At 38.0% G+C, this 18,294-nt stretch overlaps 1 non-coding gene across 1 annotated transcript; it reads left to right on the top strand.

The window, feature by feature from the left end:
• The first annotated feature begins 17,350 nt into the window (after positions 1 to 17,350).
• LOC111918706 (small nucleolar RNA SNORD96 family) lies at positions 17,351 to 17,447 on the top strand. The gene has a single exon (XR_002859315.1). It is a non-coding gene; the product is annotated as a small nucleolar RNA SNORD96 family (small nucleolar RNA).
• The last annotated feature ends 847 nt before the right edge of the window (positions 17,448 to 18,294 follow it).

Here is an 18,294-nt window from a genome sequence, read left to right as displayed (position 1 = left end):
GCAGAGGCTGATAGCAGGGCGTGGAAGCAAGTCCAGCCAGTCAGTTTACTTTTCGGGAGACGCATGGGAATGATGTTTGTGTAGGTCTTTTGGTTCAGTAATCAGTGAGGCGTCCGGTGTTGCGGGTAGTGGACAGACAAGTGGGACCAGGGAGGTTTCGAATTCGTCTGGGAAACATCATATGGTAGCAGGAAGAGTTGAAGTATGTGTATGAATTGGGATTCACTTGTAGGACGCGAGGGTATTCCATCCTAGGGATGACTGGACCCGTCGTAGGCATGCCTGGTATTCCAGCCCGAGGCTGATTAGGCCAGTCATGGGTGTTCGTGTTTCAGTGGATTGATTTTTGTATGATGTTGTGGGACAAATGTCCCGTCAGCATAAAGGGTTCGCCTCAGAAGGAGGGAAAGTTGGGTTTTTGATACGTTGGATCATCAGGATTCTGTCAGTTGGTAAAGTGGCTTGTAGGATAGACCTTTTTTAAAAGGTTCGGCTGGGTTTCACATCATCTTTTGTTGGATTGGATGTCTAAGCCCATAACTATTATTGGTATGTATTCGACCCGAGAGTTGCATGGTCCATTTGGGTTGCACTTCACCGGAACAATTTATATGGATAGTCTTTTTAGAAAAGTATGTTTATGATTTATATTAATATATTATAAGTTCTAATATATTAACATGAAATCATATTATTTAATTAGCATTGATCAATAATTAATTTAGAATTAATTTAGTGATAAAAAAGAAACTAATTAAATATGGACTCGTATATATATAGCATGGGCCAAGTTCATTTAGGTTGGGCCAAGCTTTCATGGATAGTCCATGGAGTTTTTAACCTGTGAATCCTATGGAAATGAAAGGTCATGGGTATTAGGGTTTACATGAATGTAACCCTAATCCTCCATACTATATAAAGAGGTCTTTGGCACATGAAATGGACTAGTGTGTGAAGATACAAGAGTGAGACAATTTCTAGTGTGCATTCTATTCTCTCAAGTTTTCCAAGGTGTTTTTGGTGATTTGTGATTCCACTTGAGGCTTCCACACTATTGGGGCTAAGCTCTTAAAGTTCAAGACTTCAAGCTACATCAAAAGGTATGTCATCTAACTAGGATTTTATAGTATAGCTGCTTCATATTATGCTAGTTAGGATGAAACCTTGGAATATCAAATATTTGCATGTATAATAGAGAAAACATAGATCCAAGGTTTATAGGGTTGCATGTACACCATAGGAGTGTTAGAATGCTCAAAACCAATCAGTGGTATCAGAGCCTAGTCTTGTTTTCATTTATACTTGATGCAAATAGCTAAAAATCGTAGTTTGTATGTTGTCTGGACAGCTGACTCGCTGATTCCATTAAGGGACTCGACGAGTCCATGCCTAAAGTCATCCAACTCGTCGAGTTGGTTCCTACACTTGATGAGTTGGACCCCCTGACAAAATATCTTCGAGTTTTAAGGCTGAAATTGGTCTAAAATCATTACCTTAAACTGTTTTGGACTTATAAAACCTGTTTTTTGATGTGGTAATGATTATGGTAAACCAATTTCATGGTTGTTATCAAAATTTCAAGTTTTATGTGTGTTTATATAATTCTTGAAATTGTTGATCTGATTGTTCATACACTTATGAGTTTTGGTAGATCATAGGAATTATTTGCAAATTGGTTGTTAATTAATTCTTGATCTAAATTTATTTTAATGTAGTCCATAATTTGTTCTCAAGTTATCGATTACCAAAAGTCGTTTCTTTTAAAGATCCATTAAAATTCATAGGTTACACAATTAAAGAGTCTTTTTCATCATAAATTGTTCTATGAACTCCATAACTTGTCCTCAAATTATGCATGATCAAAAGTCTCTTCATTAAAGTTTTTTCAAAACCTTAATTAAACTCATAAGCTATGAAAATCCAAAAGTTTTGAATAGTTCAAAACTTGCCCTCAGGTTTTGGAATTTGTAAAGTTTCCCCTCATGAATACTTTAATTCCAAGTTAAGTCCTTAGAATTTTAAAAGTTAAAATTAAACCCTTATACGTTATAGTATTATATATATATATATATATATATATATATATATATATATATATATATATATATATATATATATAAGAATAAAGTCAGTCTTACCATTAGTAGGCCTCATTCACGAAGTCGGTCTATAAGGGGGTATAAGGTTACTGCCTATAAAATGGCAGTTTAATGGGCGTCCACTCTCACCCATGACTTCCTTGACTGGTGGAGTGTCGTTAGCCGAACGGGTAGGATAGGACTATAATTCTCCCTTCATTATACGTATAATGATAAATATAAAGTAACTAAACCTTTTTAAATTCCCAATCTTAGTTACTTTAGGAAAATGTGAATTTGGTGCTAACCCATGAAATTACACTTTGCACTTTGCTTAACTCGGTAGTGGAGCACATGTGGTTAACCGGCACACTAGCCTGGATTTAACAAGGTAGGAAAAGGGTAACTTAATGTTTATCATAGAATCGGTGGAGCGCGTGTGGTTAACCGGCACATCGATTAAGTGATAAATATTAAGGGTACCAAGTATATTTTCATGGTTATTCACATCTTGTTTTGTGATCCTCGTCATCCCAGTCACAAAACTTGAGAGGGCACAATCGAGATTGAAACATGTCATTGAAAAGTTCAATGAATCTCAAAATATCTAGGAGTTTCAAATCCAATTAAAACCTAATAAATTATTTCGTTTTTCATGGTGGAAATTGGTGAATCGTCATTCGCCTACTTTCAAATATTTTATAGCTTGGATTACGGCATCCCTCTTCAAAGTTATAAAACATTGTGTTGGGTCCTATACTTAATATTTCATGTTAGGTGTTATATTAAGAACTTTAAATCAACTAACTTGAATTTCTCCCATTATAGATGTCTGGTTCAGACAACTATGATCTTCCCAAATCTTTTGGAACAAGCTTTCCTAATAAAGATGATGTTTTGTGGTTGGTAAATGGAAATTGTACTTCTCTTCCTCCACCTCCTCCAATTATTCTCCTTAACCCACAAGTTCTTGAAAAGTTCAAGGTCACTCAAGCCCTATTGGCAAGCAAAGTCTATGTATGCTCACATCTTGGAGATGAAGTCACATATTGACAAGTCAGGAGAGTTGGGTTTCAAAGTCTTGAGGAAGTTGGTTGTTGACTTGGTTCTTCGATCACTTTCTATGTCACATAGTGAGTTCTTTAAGGATTACTATGTAACAGACTATGACATGACCCTTAATGATCTTATCTATTTGCTTGGTGTTGCTGAATCAACAATGATTTGGAGCTCTAGTAAAGCAAATATAATTAGAAGATCAACTTCCCAAACTACCATGGACATTAACAATTGGTAACATTGGATATCCAGAAAAGCTTTCTCTTCCCAATGGAAAGGGATCGGCCATAGTCAACTCGGTTGACCAAATGGTAAAGAGAAAGGCTAAGTCTGAGATTGTCCCGTGTACCATTCCCAGAGAGTCCAAATGTTTCTATTGGCAAAGGAAGGGGCATTGGTTGCGAAGCTGCAAAATTTACCTGAAAGATCATAAGGATGGTAAAGTCAAAAAGTTTGACTCTACTTCAGGTAAAGTCCAATATCTAACTTTGTTAAGTTCCTAATTGACGACTCTTAATACAAAATGTGACTCGGTTACACTTTTATGTTTGGCATGATCAAGCAAAGGGGAGGAAACTTAAAGAAAGAGTATGCTGAATCTGATCGTGAAGATGGATTTCGATCGCATGGTTTGAAGATCGGATTCTTGAGCTAGTACTTAGGAGCAAGGTTCTAAAAAGCTCGCCATGGCTCCGCCATGGCACGCCACAACTCCAAGGTTTGCACATGCCGCCAAGCTTTGCCAAAACGCTGCCTTAACTCATATATTTGTATAAAAATGAATAATAGTTGAAAATACATATAAAAATATTAATTATATAGAAAATTGCCGCCTTAAGTCACGCCTTACAAACATCGTGACTCGCCAAGGCTCGGAAAAGCTTGAGGCTTGACATTGCCGCCAAGTCACGCCTTACGTTATTTAGAACCTTGCTTAGGAGTTATGATAGATTGCTAGAAAATATGTAATAACATAGTTTTCATTTAAAGTTGCATTGTAAGGAAAAAGTTTTTTCTGCACTTATAAATAAATAAAATTTTGTTTTGCTTTATTTTGTATCTCCTTGCAATGACATTTATGGAAAATTGATGTTTACATGTTTCTAGCAATAATGGAAATATTAATTTGATTCTTTCATTTGTGGTAGTGTCTAAATTTACCAAATAAGGAAAGATTCTCATCACCCAAGTTTTCAATTGGACCGAAACTTGGAATCATGCAAGTTGTATGATGAATGAGATTTTTCATCTTTGGAAAATTAAGACTAATTCCTTATTCACATGTATATGTGAGTCAAGTGAAGAACAAAGGGATTGGGTACACTTGGTTGTGCGATGGTCAGGTCCGCCACAAAAGATCGATAAGACTATTTGTTATGATTTACTAAAGTTTAGTGAATATGGTTATACTTAGAAGTTTAAGTATAATTTTGAAAGATTGGAAAAGTTTCGATGTGTGGCAGAACGAATGAGAGGAATCAAGTTTGGCAGAAAGACAAAAGTTTCTCAAATCTGAAAAGATGGAAAAGTACTTTAGTATCATGTTTATGATCATCTTAATGATTTTGAGACCATATCATAATTCATCCTCTAAGGACATCTTAATGCATTCTTATGGCTAAGAAGAGAGGTCATGAATTGTTAAAGTGGTTAAATCAAGAAGATGAGTCATACTTCGTTCCAAAACAAGTCTTAGAGTCATACCCCAAGATTATAACTTGAGTGACACATCTTAAAGAAGGCTTATCAACACTTGTCAAATGTAAAAGTAAAATGTGTTATACTCTTGTACATTTGAAATTGGTAAGTTGTGATGTTTTGGATAAAACAAAGACCAACTAAGGTCAATTGTGTGAAGTGTTTGTCTTGATAAAGAATCTGCACTATATCTTGAATATTTGGCAAGAGAGTCTTATTTGTCAAGAGGACATTGGGAGTATTAAAGATCCTGAAAGAATTTCAAGATCTATTCAAGAATAAAACTTGTAGTTTATCACTAGCACACAACTAGAGATTTATAACCTATCGTGTTGACATATTCCTATTTTTGTGCCCATTCTAGTTAAAGTTGGCTTTACATATGAGTTCTAAAAGTTCTCAATTTGTTGCATAACAACTTGGAAGCAATGACAGACCCTTGGGTTGCCAAGTGGCAAGAAGTTAAGATTGCACGAGTTTAGTCCATATGAGTTTGGACTTGTCACTAACCTTGTCTTGTGATTATGGTTTTGACAAATTCACATGGATAGGAACACATACACCATAAAATCTAAGTGTCATAAGGTTTCTCTCCGATTCATGAAAATAATGGTGAGGAAATGCTTTCACTAAGTGATTTTAAGTAAATAGCAATTATGATATTTGCATTCTCAAAGTCGTTAATGGAGCGTGTGTGGTTAACCGGCACACTAACATGGACTTGCGAGGAATGGCAAAGGTATAAACAATTGAGACTATGATTACGACATCCCTTTTCATAATTCCAAAGTTGTTTAGACACATATGTGTGATATCTAAGGATAAGTGTATGATTTTGATAAAGTTTTATCGAAGCATCTCGTATCATAAATCTGAACTCTGGTAAGAAAGTTAATAAAGTATTGATTTCTAGAAGTCCAACTGATTTCTGAGTACATGTCAAAGCTAGTGGGAGCATAAGTGTTATGCTAATAGTCATCATGTTAGTGGGAGCATGATAATTATGGTAAGTGCTGCAAGGTAGCAATGTTAATTATAGAAAACAAAAGGTTTCAATTGAGAAAAAATTGTTTTGCTATAATTGAGAGAGAAAATTATACTTAATTTCAAATCTAAGAGCTTAGATTGTGAGATTTTAATCAAATTTAATCAAGTATATATATGAATGTTATGTTGGAATAGTTCAACATAAGGAAATTCTATATATGGAAACATTATTTGCGTTCTAAAATTCGATTGTGATTACGGCATCTCTTTTCATGATCTGAATTATGAGAACATGGCAAATAGAAAAATAAATATTATAGCAAAAGACCGGTCTAGTATCATGTCTTTATGTGATGCATCATGAATCTTGTCCCATATGCTTCAGATATAGGATCGATTACATGTGTTATAATATTCATTTGTTCTAAATTTTTCCAAATGCACAGGGCATTAAGAGGGATAAAGTACTAGAACTGGATATGACTAATTTGATTAAGCAATTGTCGAGGACAATCTAAGGTTTACTTTGAATTTGAGACTTCGGTTCCATGGAATGATCTCCATTGGAATACTTTGTAAGGTCTGTTGACAAGTCTTTGTGACTTTGTGCATATTCATTACGAGAGGATCAATGCATACAAGTTTATAATCTAACAAATTTCGGTAAATGGTAGGAATTTGGAATTCTTATATTTACAGTAAGGATTTGGTATTGTGAAATGAGAATCATTGAAATTATGTTCAATTGATCTATTTCACAAAGTAATGATCATAGACAAACATAGTGTGCATACTTGGTGTATGGCATAATTATTGCTTAGAAAACATAGTGTACATGTTTGGAGCATGGGACCACTATTGTTTTAATTCAAGTATTAAGTTGATAAATTTGAAACATTATACAATGAATAATGATTAATCAGTATGGTGTTTAAATAAAAGGTGTTCTATTTACTCTCAAAGGTGATTGGGGCCATATTAAATTAGTATTATTCTTGTGTTTCACTTTGTATGTTTTGACTTCCAGAATAATTGGGTAATTCTTCCTGAATAACTAAGTTATTCAAACCATCCACAGTCGATAATACGTTGGAAGTAGGGATTAAGGCAAGCATGTCATGAAGTTGGCTTGTAGATGTCTAAGGTGTTGTACATAGCAAGAGTTGTTACAACATTCATGGGTGCTCATAAGTTATGAGTATTGGATTAACCCACGCTTATTTGAATCGCTTCATGGATTTTATCACGAGTGATCATGAGACGATAATATCTTATATTCTTCAAACCTAGAGATATGAGTTGTTAACTATGAGTTGGTTATACATTGATTGCACGAAAACGCACCAGTAACTTGATGTTATAAAACGTGTCTTTGTGTATGATTCAACAGGTAGTAGGACAAGCATATGAGTCAAATTTTATCCATTCCTTTTACCCTTGGAGGGATAAGAGCGATATTTGTGGGCTCCTCGATGATTTAGTGATGACACCCCTAAGTGCTTGGCCAAGCCTGGACTGATTTGATTTGTTCAATGAGTCAGTCGTCATAAATCGTAAACCGGGAAACAACAAATGGACATAGAGAATGATTATAATCCATGTATCAGTCCATATGATATCTAGAATGGAGGAATATATGATCCCTTATCTAATGGACACTTCATTTGACTAGGTCAGAGTTCGACAGTGGCTTTAAGAGCTACGATTGCTAGTCCGGATCTTGGAGTCATATGCAATAATAGTTTTAGACTTATCCAAGTGGGAGACTATTGGATTAGATGTCTAAGCCCATAACTATTATTGGTATGTATTCGACCCGAGAGTAGCATGGTCCATTTGGGTTGCACTTCACCGGAACAATTTATATGGATAGTCTTTTGAGAATAGTATGTTTATGATTTATATTATTATATTGTAAGTTCTAATATATTAATATGGAATCATATTATTTAATTAGTATTGATCAAGAATTAATTTAGAATTAATTTAGTGATCAAAAAGGAACTAATTAAATATGAACTCGTGTATATATATATATATATATATATATATATATATATATATATATATATATATATATATATATATATAGCATGGGCCAAGTTCATTTAGGTTGGGCTAATGTAACAGCCGGATTTCCAGGTATCTTTTATAATTCTAATTTTGATGTTTTGTGAGTGGACTCGGCGAGTTGGAGCTCAGACTCGCCGAGTAGGGTCGCGATTCTGGACGCGGGATTCGTCTGGACTCGGCGAGTCCAGGATATGGACTCGGCGAGTCCGTGCTGTTTAATGAAACCCTAATTGCTCGGGTTTGGGACCTATTTAAAGGGCCTTATGGCCGTCATTTGTGCTCACCAGTCCCTTGAGTGAAACCCTAATCGAGTGTGAGCGTTTGGAGCAAAGAAGGAGGCCATTATTGATCTTGGAAGTGTCATCTTGCAAGGGAAAGGGAGGATCAGCTAAGGGGAAAGCAAGAGGAGCCATTTCTGAGGGTTTGGAGTCCAGAGCTTCGTTATTGTGGTAATATCTTCGAGCTATCCTCTTCTATGTTGATGTTTTCATTAATTTAGGGCTTATTGAGGCCTCATGTGGCTAGATCTAGTGCTCCCTTGGTCCCTTAAGCATTTTAGACCATAGATCTGGACCCTTGGGGGTCCAGAGTGTCCCTTTGCCCAAGCTTTCTGTGAATCAATGGAGGTTTTGGATTGGAATCCTTATGCCTGGGGCCAAAATGCCATTTATGAGACATGGGGTGTATTGTGAACACCAAGATAAGGGCTTTACGTGATGAATCAGTCTAGGAAGGCCAGATCTATGAATTGTTGGAGCAGATCTGACCTTAGAAGCGAGTTTGAGTGATTGCATGGCATGGACTTGCCGAGTCCGATGAGCAGACTCGGCGAGTAGCTTGAAGATTGCCTTAGATCGTCCAGTGAGTGGTCCAGTCGAGTCGCGGGTTGACTCAGTGAGTCAGGGCGAATTATAGAGGGTTGTCAGGTGGACTGAGTCGAACTGGGACTCGTCGAGTTGTTCTTGAGACTCGACGAGTTGAGTCGGGGTGGCCCCGCGATTCTTCCAGGTGGAACTCGTCGAGTTAGGGGGGAGTACTCGACGTGTCAAAAGGGAATCCTAGAAAGTTGGTGAAAACGTCTAGACTCGCCGAGTCGCCCTAGTGCACTCGCCGAGTCCGGTCAAAGTTGACCGTTGACCAAGAGTTGACTAGTGTTGACTTAAAAAGGGTAGTCAACCTTAGTGGTAAAAGTGTTAATAAGAGATGTATGATGTTATAGGGAGATTGTAGCTCGGAGGATCGAGCACGAGTGATTTCGGGATTTGCTAGCTATCGATATTCACGAGGTGAGTCTTCTCACTATATTGTACCCGGAAGGGTCTGATTGTGTGAATGGAAGGTCGAATATGATATGAGACATATGTGTTATATGTGATAAGTTAATTGTTATGTGCTATGTATGATATGCTTAATGTGGTCCGGAAGGCATTATGTTATGGGCCGGAAGGCGAATATGTTATGGGCCGGAAGGCGTTGTAATGTGGACCGAGGGGTTGGCGTGGGTAGGACCGGAAGGTTTACCCAGCAGGGACGGAAGTCCCCTGAGACACATGGACCGGAAGATCAGGGCCTGGAAAGGCGTATGCACATAAGTTGTATTTTGGGGAGCTCACTAAGCATTTATGCTTACAGTTGTTGTGTATGTGTTTCAGGTACTAGCGAGGACCGTGGGAAGGCGCCGACATGATCTGTACACACTGATAGATGATTTATGATCTTGGGATTCATATGATTTGTATTATGACATGATACGTTGGATATTTATGCCTTGTTTGGGATGAAAATACATTTTTAGAAATGAAAAATTTGTTTAAAAATTTCCGTTGTTACAGCTAAGCTTTCATGGATACTCCATGGAGTTTTTAACCCATGGATCCTATGGAAATGAAAGGTAATGGGTATTAGGGTTTACATGAATGTAACCCTAATCCTCCATACTATATAAAGAGGTCTTTGGCACATGAAATGGACTAGTGTGTGAGGATACAAGAGTGGGCCAATTTCTACTGTGCATTCTATTCTCTCAAGTTTTCCAAGGTGTTTTTGGTAATTTGTGATTCCACTTGAGGCTTACACACTATTGGGGCTAAGCTCTTAAAGTTCAAGACTTCAAGCTACATCAAAAGGTATGTCATCTAACTAGGCTTTTGTAGTATAGCTGCTTCATATTATGCTAGTTAGGGTGAAACCTTGGAATATCAAATATTTGCATGTATAATAGAGAAAACATAGATCCAAGGTTTATAGGGTTGCATGTACACCATAGGAGTGTTAGAATGCTCAAACCCCATCATCTTTCACGTTTCGCAGTTGCGAAAGTGCATCAGGGATTAGGAGGCGGTAGTATCGTTGGATGACATTCAGGTCGGTGAGCGCCTTTGTTATGTTGAGAGGTATGTGGCCACTCTGGAGAGAAGGGTGAAGGTTTTGCGGAACAAGGAGGTACCTTTGGAAAAGATACAGTGGGAGCCTCAAAGGGGGTTCGAGTGGACGTGGGAGCCGGAGGCAGAGATGCGGGAGCACTATCCAAGGTTGTTCACCGCAGCAGACTTCGAGGACGAAGTATAGTTCAATTGGGAGAGAATTGTAACGCCCCGATTCCCGAGTATCAGTTTGAGGTTATTATTTCTCATGATTTCAAGGTCTACTCGATGAGTTATTTGCCTGACTCGCCGAGTAGCAGCGGGTTGGTCCACGTGTTTAAGCGACCTACTCGCCGAGTCCAAGAAGGGACTCGACGAGTAGGAGCTGGAGGATGAAACCCTAATTCTGGGGTTTTACACCCTATTTAAAGGTCCTTAACTTTCCTTCCCAACCTCCCTTGTCACCTTCACGTCCAGAGAAACCCTAATAGCCAGCTAGTATATATTCTTAAGTGCGTGAGACCAAAAGAGAGTGTTTTGGAGCATTTCTTGAAGCGTTGAGAGCTTGAGACAAGAAAGATCTTGTAAATCCAACCTTTCCAATATTGTGGCATCAAGATTAAGGTATAAAGCTACCACATTTACTTTTCATTGCTTAGTTCTCCCCTTTGTGGAAGAAAATGGTCATTTCTAGGGCAAGATAGAGTCATTTTCGGTTTTGAACTTGTCACAAGGGCAAAGTTTCAGATCTTGACTCCCCTAGGCTTTGTGGATAGAAAGCCTCAAGCTTTATGAAGTTTTGACCCTCCTTCATGTGCAAAACCTTCTCCTAATGCTAGTTATGAGTGTTTTAGTTCCATAGAGCCTTGCATGCATGTAAAGTTAGCAACTTTACGTGATAACAACACTCTAGGAGCGTAGATCTATATTTTGGAGCCTTGGTTTCACGAAGAAGTTTCTGTACGGATGAAGGACTAAAGGGACTCGGCGAGTTGCATGGTTAACTCGACGAGTCCGATGAAGATTGTCGTGGACTCGGCGAGTCAGATGAGTGACTTGGTGAGTCAGCTACGGTTTTCCCAACCTTTGGACATGTATGAACTAGGCAAGTTGCATGGGAGACTCGACGAGTCGACCAAGGAGTTTATGACCGCAAACCTTGGGAACGCAATGAGTCACTCTAGTGACTTGGCGAGTTATGCAAGGAACTCGGTGAGTAGCTAATGGTACTCGATGAGTTGAGGTCAACATGGACTGTTGACCTTGACCGTTAACTTTGACTTTGACCAAGGGTTGACCAGTTTGACTTTTGAGGATAATTGGTAAGCGGGTATTTATGAATTGGATCATTGATAGTAATAGGTGTTGGAGTTTGGGTCAGTGTTTCGGGAGCGTGATTTCGTGGTTCAGTCCGATATTGCAAGGTGAGTTATCCTCACTATATCAACAGGGTCTAAGGCACCAAGGTCGGCCCTTTATCGGATTTGTATCCGGGTATTTGCTTGATATGTTTATTGATCTGCTAGATCTGCATCCTGGTAGATAGGATGGTATTATATTAGTGGCCTGGTTTAGGTCGGTATCCTGGAATATAGGATGATGTTATGTTAGTGACCGGTTAGGTCGGTATTCTGGTTATAGGATGGTTGTTGTGTTAGTGATCTATTAGATTTGTATGATTATCTGTTATATACATGCTAGCGTAGGATATTTATGTGCACATGATTGTTTGATTGGTATGGGGGGTGGGTTGAGGCGGGTCCTTCTTCGTGTTGTAGGCCAACATACCCTGGATGGACCGGATAGACTGTAGGCCCAGGAGGGCACCTAGTCAGGCCGAAGGCCCGACGAGCGGTCCGGATAGGCTGAAGGCCCCGAGAGGGCGGTACAGACGTGCCGAGGCTCGGAGAGTGGGCTAGATAGACTGAAGGCCCGATGCGGGTGGTCTAGTCATATTGTAGACTCAGAGAGTGGACCAGGTGGACTGAAGGCCCGGTGCGGGAGGACCAGTCGACTCTTGATGCATGGTTGTTCTATTACTTATATGTTTATATGATATGGTTATCTGTCTGGGATTGGTATTTTGGGGCTAACTCACTAATCTTTCAGGCTTACAGTTTCAGTTTATTGTTTCAAGTTCAGCAGATGGCCGCGGGAAGGCGAAGACATGACCGTACACTTCCTCGATAGATTTTTGGGAACTCTGATGTTTAAACTATTTTGAAAACAAATTGCAATCATTGAATGGTTTTAAACGATTTAAAAAGTTATAAATTGACTCGAATTTTATGGATGTTAGTATTAATGGTTGTAACCTAAACTTCCACAATGCCTTCATAAGCCACTATCAGCATGTCCATCATCTCTTGGGCTAATTCACAATTTTGTATGAGATGATTCATAAGCCATGGATTTTACATCAATACTAAGCAATATTTTGTCATCGTCATTATAAATCGTCTATGGCTTTTACTTCAGGGGCCAACGGGAGGGTTGTTGACCATGGGTTGGTACATAGGAACATGGGGACATTTTTCAAAAATATTTTTCATCTCATAGTCCATGGTTTCAAGAACCACCATGGCATTGGTTTTCCACATGACGAAGTTGTGCTCATAAAAGGGAGGAATTTTATTGAGACCAAAAGATTTGGAATTGCTTGAAGTCGACATGATTACTTGAGTTTATAAAAAAACCCGCTCTGATACCAATTGAAGGTTTGTATTGATCAGACAAACTTTAAGTATGAATAACAAACATAAAACTAAGCTAAGAAAACTAATAAATAGAAAGTAAATAACACATAAGTTCTCTAATTTGTTCTTTCACCAAGAATAGGGGTTTGTCATAAAGGTGATTGACACAAAGCCATGAACACAACATTAGGGGTTTGCCCTAAGGTTGTATATATACTAATCTATGCATGTATATCCCTTTGAAGGGACTGAGTCTAATCTATACTAAGAACCAATATTATCACAAAGATACCGGATTTGTGATCTATTTTATACTTATCTGTAACATCCCAAGATTTGCAATTTATAGTCCCTGGGGATGGAAGGGTAAATCCATGAAAAGCCTAAGGCTAAGTTGCAATTCTGGGACCAGGAGAAGTACATTGTGCGTACATAAGGGTACGCTGAGCATACTAGGCGCGCCCTAGTACGTTGGGCGTACTCACGTCAGAAGGAAGCCCTAATATTTAGGGTTTGAGTGATATATAAGCATCCTTATGAGCTCATAACTATCCCTTACCTCGGCCTCCACTGTTTTGAGTCGTTTTCCCCAAACCCTAATCATTTCCTTGAGTGTGTGAGCTCATAGAGTGCATTTTGAGTAGTTGGAGAATAAGGTGTTGCATCAAGGAGTTGGAGAAGGAGAACAAGCTAGTAGATCTGAAGTTGTTTGGTGCCCTGGAAACTCCATAAGGTAAAAAGCTTCAAACTTTATGCATGTATGTTATAGATCTTGCCATTTTAGCTTCAAGAAACCATTTCTTGTCCTAAAAGTCCCAAGTTGGTGCATGATGTGACCTGGACAAGATAAGTTGTCCTTTCAGACCCTTAAAGAGGTCCTAAATGATAAATGGGGTCCCAATGGCTTAAGATGTCCCATGCTTGTAGTAGAAAGGTCTTAATGGATTAAGACCATGGATTAAGAGCTTTCTGGACGTCCAAAGTGATAAAGTTCGAGACTTTATGGTTCCAAAACAATTTTGGTCAATGGGTCTGAAGTTTGGGCTTAAGTGCTTAAGCCATTAAGCAATTATTAGGGTTTTGGCAAAACCCTACATACGTCCCGAGTAAATCCCATACGCCCATCATACTAGCTCAACCACCCCGATGGTGGTCAACGTCAGGAAGAGTACGCCCAATGTACCAAAGGAGTACGCCCCGCGTACGCCCTCTATTGGGCTTTTCATATTTTGGGCTTCGGGGGTGGGCCACTCTTGGGTCAGTTTGACATGGGCCTTGCTGGACTTTTTGAGCATGATGTTTTGGGCCAGTTTTGGTAATAGATTATATAACAAGGCCCAATTAGGGATAGGGGCCCAATTTGGAAAATTGGGCCATTAATGGGCTTATGTATAAAGACTTTTAGATAGTGAATTTGATTTTGGGCCTTGGCCCAAATTAGATAAAAAGGCGAAATGGACTATGTGGATTCTTAGTCAAGATTAGTATTCTCATTTATTAACTTAATATTCATTATTTGGATAGTTCGGGATTTTTGGTGAGACAACGATTCGGGAGTTCAATTCTTCAGTTCAGATTGACATTGCGAGGTGAGTTATCCTCAAGATATCAACAGGGTCTAAGACACCAAGGCCGAACCTTTATCGGATTTGTATCCAGGTATTTGCATGATGTGTTTATTGATCTGCTAGATTTGCATCTTGGTAGTTAGGATGGTATTATGTTAGTGACCTGATTTAGGTCGGTATCATGGTAGTTAGGATGGTATCATGTTTAGTGACCTGGTTTAGGTCGGTATCCTGATATATAGGATGATGCTATGTTAGTGATCAGTTAGGTCGGTGTCCTGGTTATAGGATGGTTGTCGTGTTAGTGATCAGTTAGATCGATATGATTATTTGTTATATACATGCTAGCGTAGGATATTTATGTGCACATGATTATTTGTTGGTATGGGGGATTGGGTTGAGGCGGGTCCTGCTTCGTGCTGTAGGCCAACATACCCAATGCGGACCAGATAGACTGCAGGCCCGGGAGGTTACATAGTTAGGCCGAAGGCCGGACGAGCGGTCCGGATAGGATGAAGGCCCCGAGAGGGCGGTCCAGACGTGCCGAGGCTCGGAGAGTGGGCCAGATAGACTGAAGGCCCGGTGCGGGCGATCCAGTCATACTGTATACTCAGAGAGTGGACCAGGTGGACTGAAGGCCCGGTGCGGGCGGACCAGTCATACTGTAAACTTGAGATGCATGTTGTGCTGTGTTTGCTTATATGTTTATATGATATTGTTATATCGGCATGGCTTTGGTATTTTAGGGGTAACTCACTAAGGCTTCGAGCTTACATTTATTGATTATTGTTTCAGGTACAACAGATGACCGCGAGAAGTTGAAGGCGTGACCGTACACTTCCTCGATTTATGATTATGATTTTTGGGAACTCTGATATGAAACTATTTTGAAAACACTTTGTAATAATTTCAATTTATAATTGGTTGAATTTTTTTTAAACTAGCTTGAATTTTATGGATGTTACATTATCTATATCATTACCTAATATAAAAAAGATTACAATCAGACAACCGAACTGTAAGTTGACGATAAGCTTGATATGCTGACGCTATAGATGTAGATGCTAAAACTGATCTATGTGTGACCTTATAGAGACAGTGGGTTGTGGTGTTGGTGCGTCGAAGTTAAAGAACCAAAACAAATGGATGGTGAAGACGTCGATGTCAATAAAGATGGAAAGAAAATATAAGTTGAAGAGGATGAGAGATAGGATGGCGGCTGGTAGGACCCAAATTAAATTTCTCAAATGTGGTTTTAGGTTTAGGATGATGAAATACAAATATGCGGGGTCTATTAATTTCTTTAAATATATAAAAAATAAATACAAAAATAAAAAAATTAATTAAAATATAAATTATTAAGAGCACAATAGTCTTTTTAGGTAAGATATTAACCAAACGCGCAACAAAAATAAATAGCGTGGACCATCCGAGTTAAAAAAAGTTAAGGACCAAACACGGAAATTAGCCTAAACCATAGGGACCATTCGTGTAATTTATTCTTATCTTTGCTGATATTTGGATAACTTTTTTTTTGTACAAATTTAGGTAACGAATTTGTTGAAAGTGTTCACATATCACAATTATGATCGGATGTAATCTGCTACAGCCGGTCATAATGGTCATATGTGAACGCTTTCAAAAAATTTGTTGCTTAGATGTGTACAAAAAAAGAAAAAATAGTTATAAACAAATCGAAAAGTTAAAAGTAAATTACACGAATGGTCCCTATGGTTTGGGGTAATTTACGTGCTTGGTCCTTAATTGATTTTTTTAACTCGGGAGGCCCTTACTATTTGTTTTTGTTACGCTTTTGATCCTTACTGTTTGTTTTTGTTACGCACTTAGTCCATATCTTACTTAAAAATACTATTATTTAAATAGGGAAAAATGATGGAGTAAGTAAGGTAAAGTGATGAGATGGGGTTAGGGGTGTGTTTATTTAAATAAATCAAAAAATAAAGGGCAAAATAGTATTTTTAGATAAGACATGGACCAAACGTATAACAAAAAACAAACAATAAAGATCTTACGGGTAAAAAAAAAACTTAAAAAACAAACACACAAATTATCTTAAACCATATGAACCATTCATCCAAATTATCCTAAACCATATGCACCATTCGTGTAATTTACTCAAAAGTTAATTACCAATTTCCCTTCTATTGTTGCATTATTTTTTTTTTTTGAATATTAATTGTTTTAGAAACGCATATAAAAAAACGATTAAAATTAGTTTATACGATGTTTTATGTGAAAGAATTAAGTAACTCTCATTCAAAAATTCATGAAGAGTCGGGTTGTCCAACTTCCAAGCCCCCACTTTCTCCCCCCCCAAAAAAAAGCCCTAATAACAACGGTCCGATTACTCTCATCGTTATAGTAGATCAGCCAAATCGGACGGCTTGCAACGCACTCCCCGGCCTATATTTTAAGCTCCATGCCTCTTTCTATTCAGCGTCTGCAACTCTCTAGGGTTTCATCTTCCACGCCTCAATTTTTTCTTACTTTTTTCTTTTAGATATCGAGTCACACCCATCTCGAATTACCAATTTTCTTGATTGATCGTTTTCTACATCGACGAATTACAAAACTTTGGGGCGAAAAAATTTAATTTTCGTAAAATCCAATGATAAATCGTCGTGAATCGAGCCTTTTCCGGCATCACAACGGTTGAGCCTTCCTTCATCGGAAGGATCCCGTTCGTCGGAGTTGGCGTTGTCACATCCTATCGCCTTGGGGAGCAGGTTCTGCCATTACCTCTTGGGATTGGCCGTGAGAAAAACATTTTTTTCCCATTTTTTTTAAACGATTTCGATCGAATTGCTTGGCCAATGACGAGATCTATTTTAAAAGAACACCATCTTTCGGGACTGAATGGCTTTTATCGAAGTCTTTGATGTCTATTCTGCAATACTGAGGCCAATTCGATTTTATGTTATCTATGATAAAAGTTTTTTGTGCTTATGGACGGTCAAGTGCTGTTTAGATCTAAACACCAGCAGTACTTAACTTTTTTCATAAGCTAGATTTAAATGTAGCCATCTTTGTCTTTCACGTCGATTCTGAAACTTTTATTAGGTATCGGCAATCCATGTTGTGGCTAATATCTTTACAGCGATTATAATAGTTATCCAGTACTGCAAAGCATATACTTATGTTTAATCTAGTTTTTTTTTATAAACACAAGATTATGTTATTTGTTCACCTTTTGATGTCAATATGCAAGGGGATACACTTAGTAAGCTAAGAAAGAAGAACGACATGCGCAATGAGTTGTATGTTTTTGTTTAACAGGTTTCGCTATTGTCCATTGAAGCTTATAAAGCTGTTTAGCAAGAACAAATAGTTTACTTTTTCTAATCCGTTATGGTTTCCTATCAATTAGCTCTTAATTTAGAACTGTAGTCAGCCTAAAACGTTATTTTAAGCCCATTTATGTAAGTGCAAGGCGTTGTTTTAAAGAACGCTTCTTGTTGCTGATTGATTTGGGCAATCTGTATTGAGAACAGAACAGTTCAACGATGACCTTCACATTTTTAGATTGGATCAAATTGGATGATTTCTAAAAAACCCAATTTGGATTTATGAGATAGAATCAATAAAAACTTTTTGATCTTGTTAATTGGACGTGGATAGTTGATTCTGTTAAGCGGCTGAAGGATCAACTATTCTCTCCAGAGGTTGATATGGTTACTTGTAGTGTACAAGACTTGATTGTCTATTAGTGTGAAAAGTTATTGGTTATAAATTTGATTATTGTTATCTTTTA

This window comes from Lactuca sativa, chromosome 5, assembly GCF_002870075.4.
Source record: "Lactuca sativa cultivar Salinas chromosome 5, Lsat_Salinas_v11, whole genome shotgun sequence".
NCBI classification, from domain to species: domain Eukaryota; kingdom Viridiplantae; phylum Streptophyta; class Magnoliopsida; order Asterales; family Asteraceae; genus Lactuca; species Lactuca sativa.
This window is presented reverse-complemented; position numbering and strand designations above follow the sequence as displayed.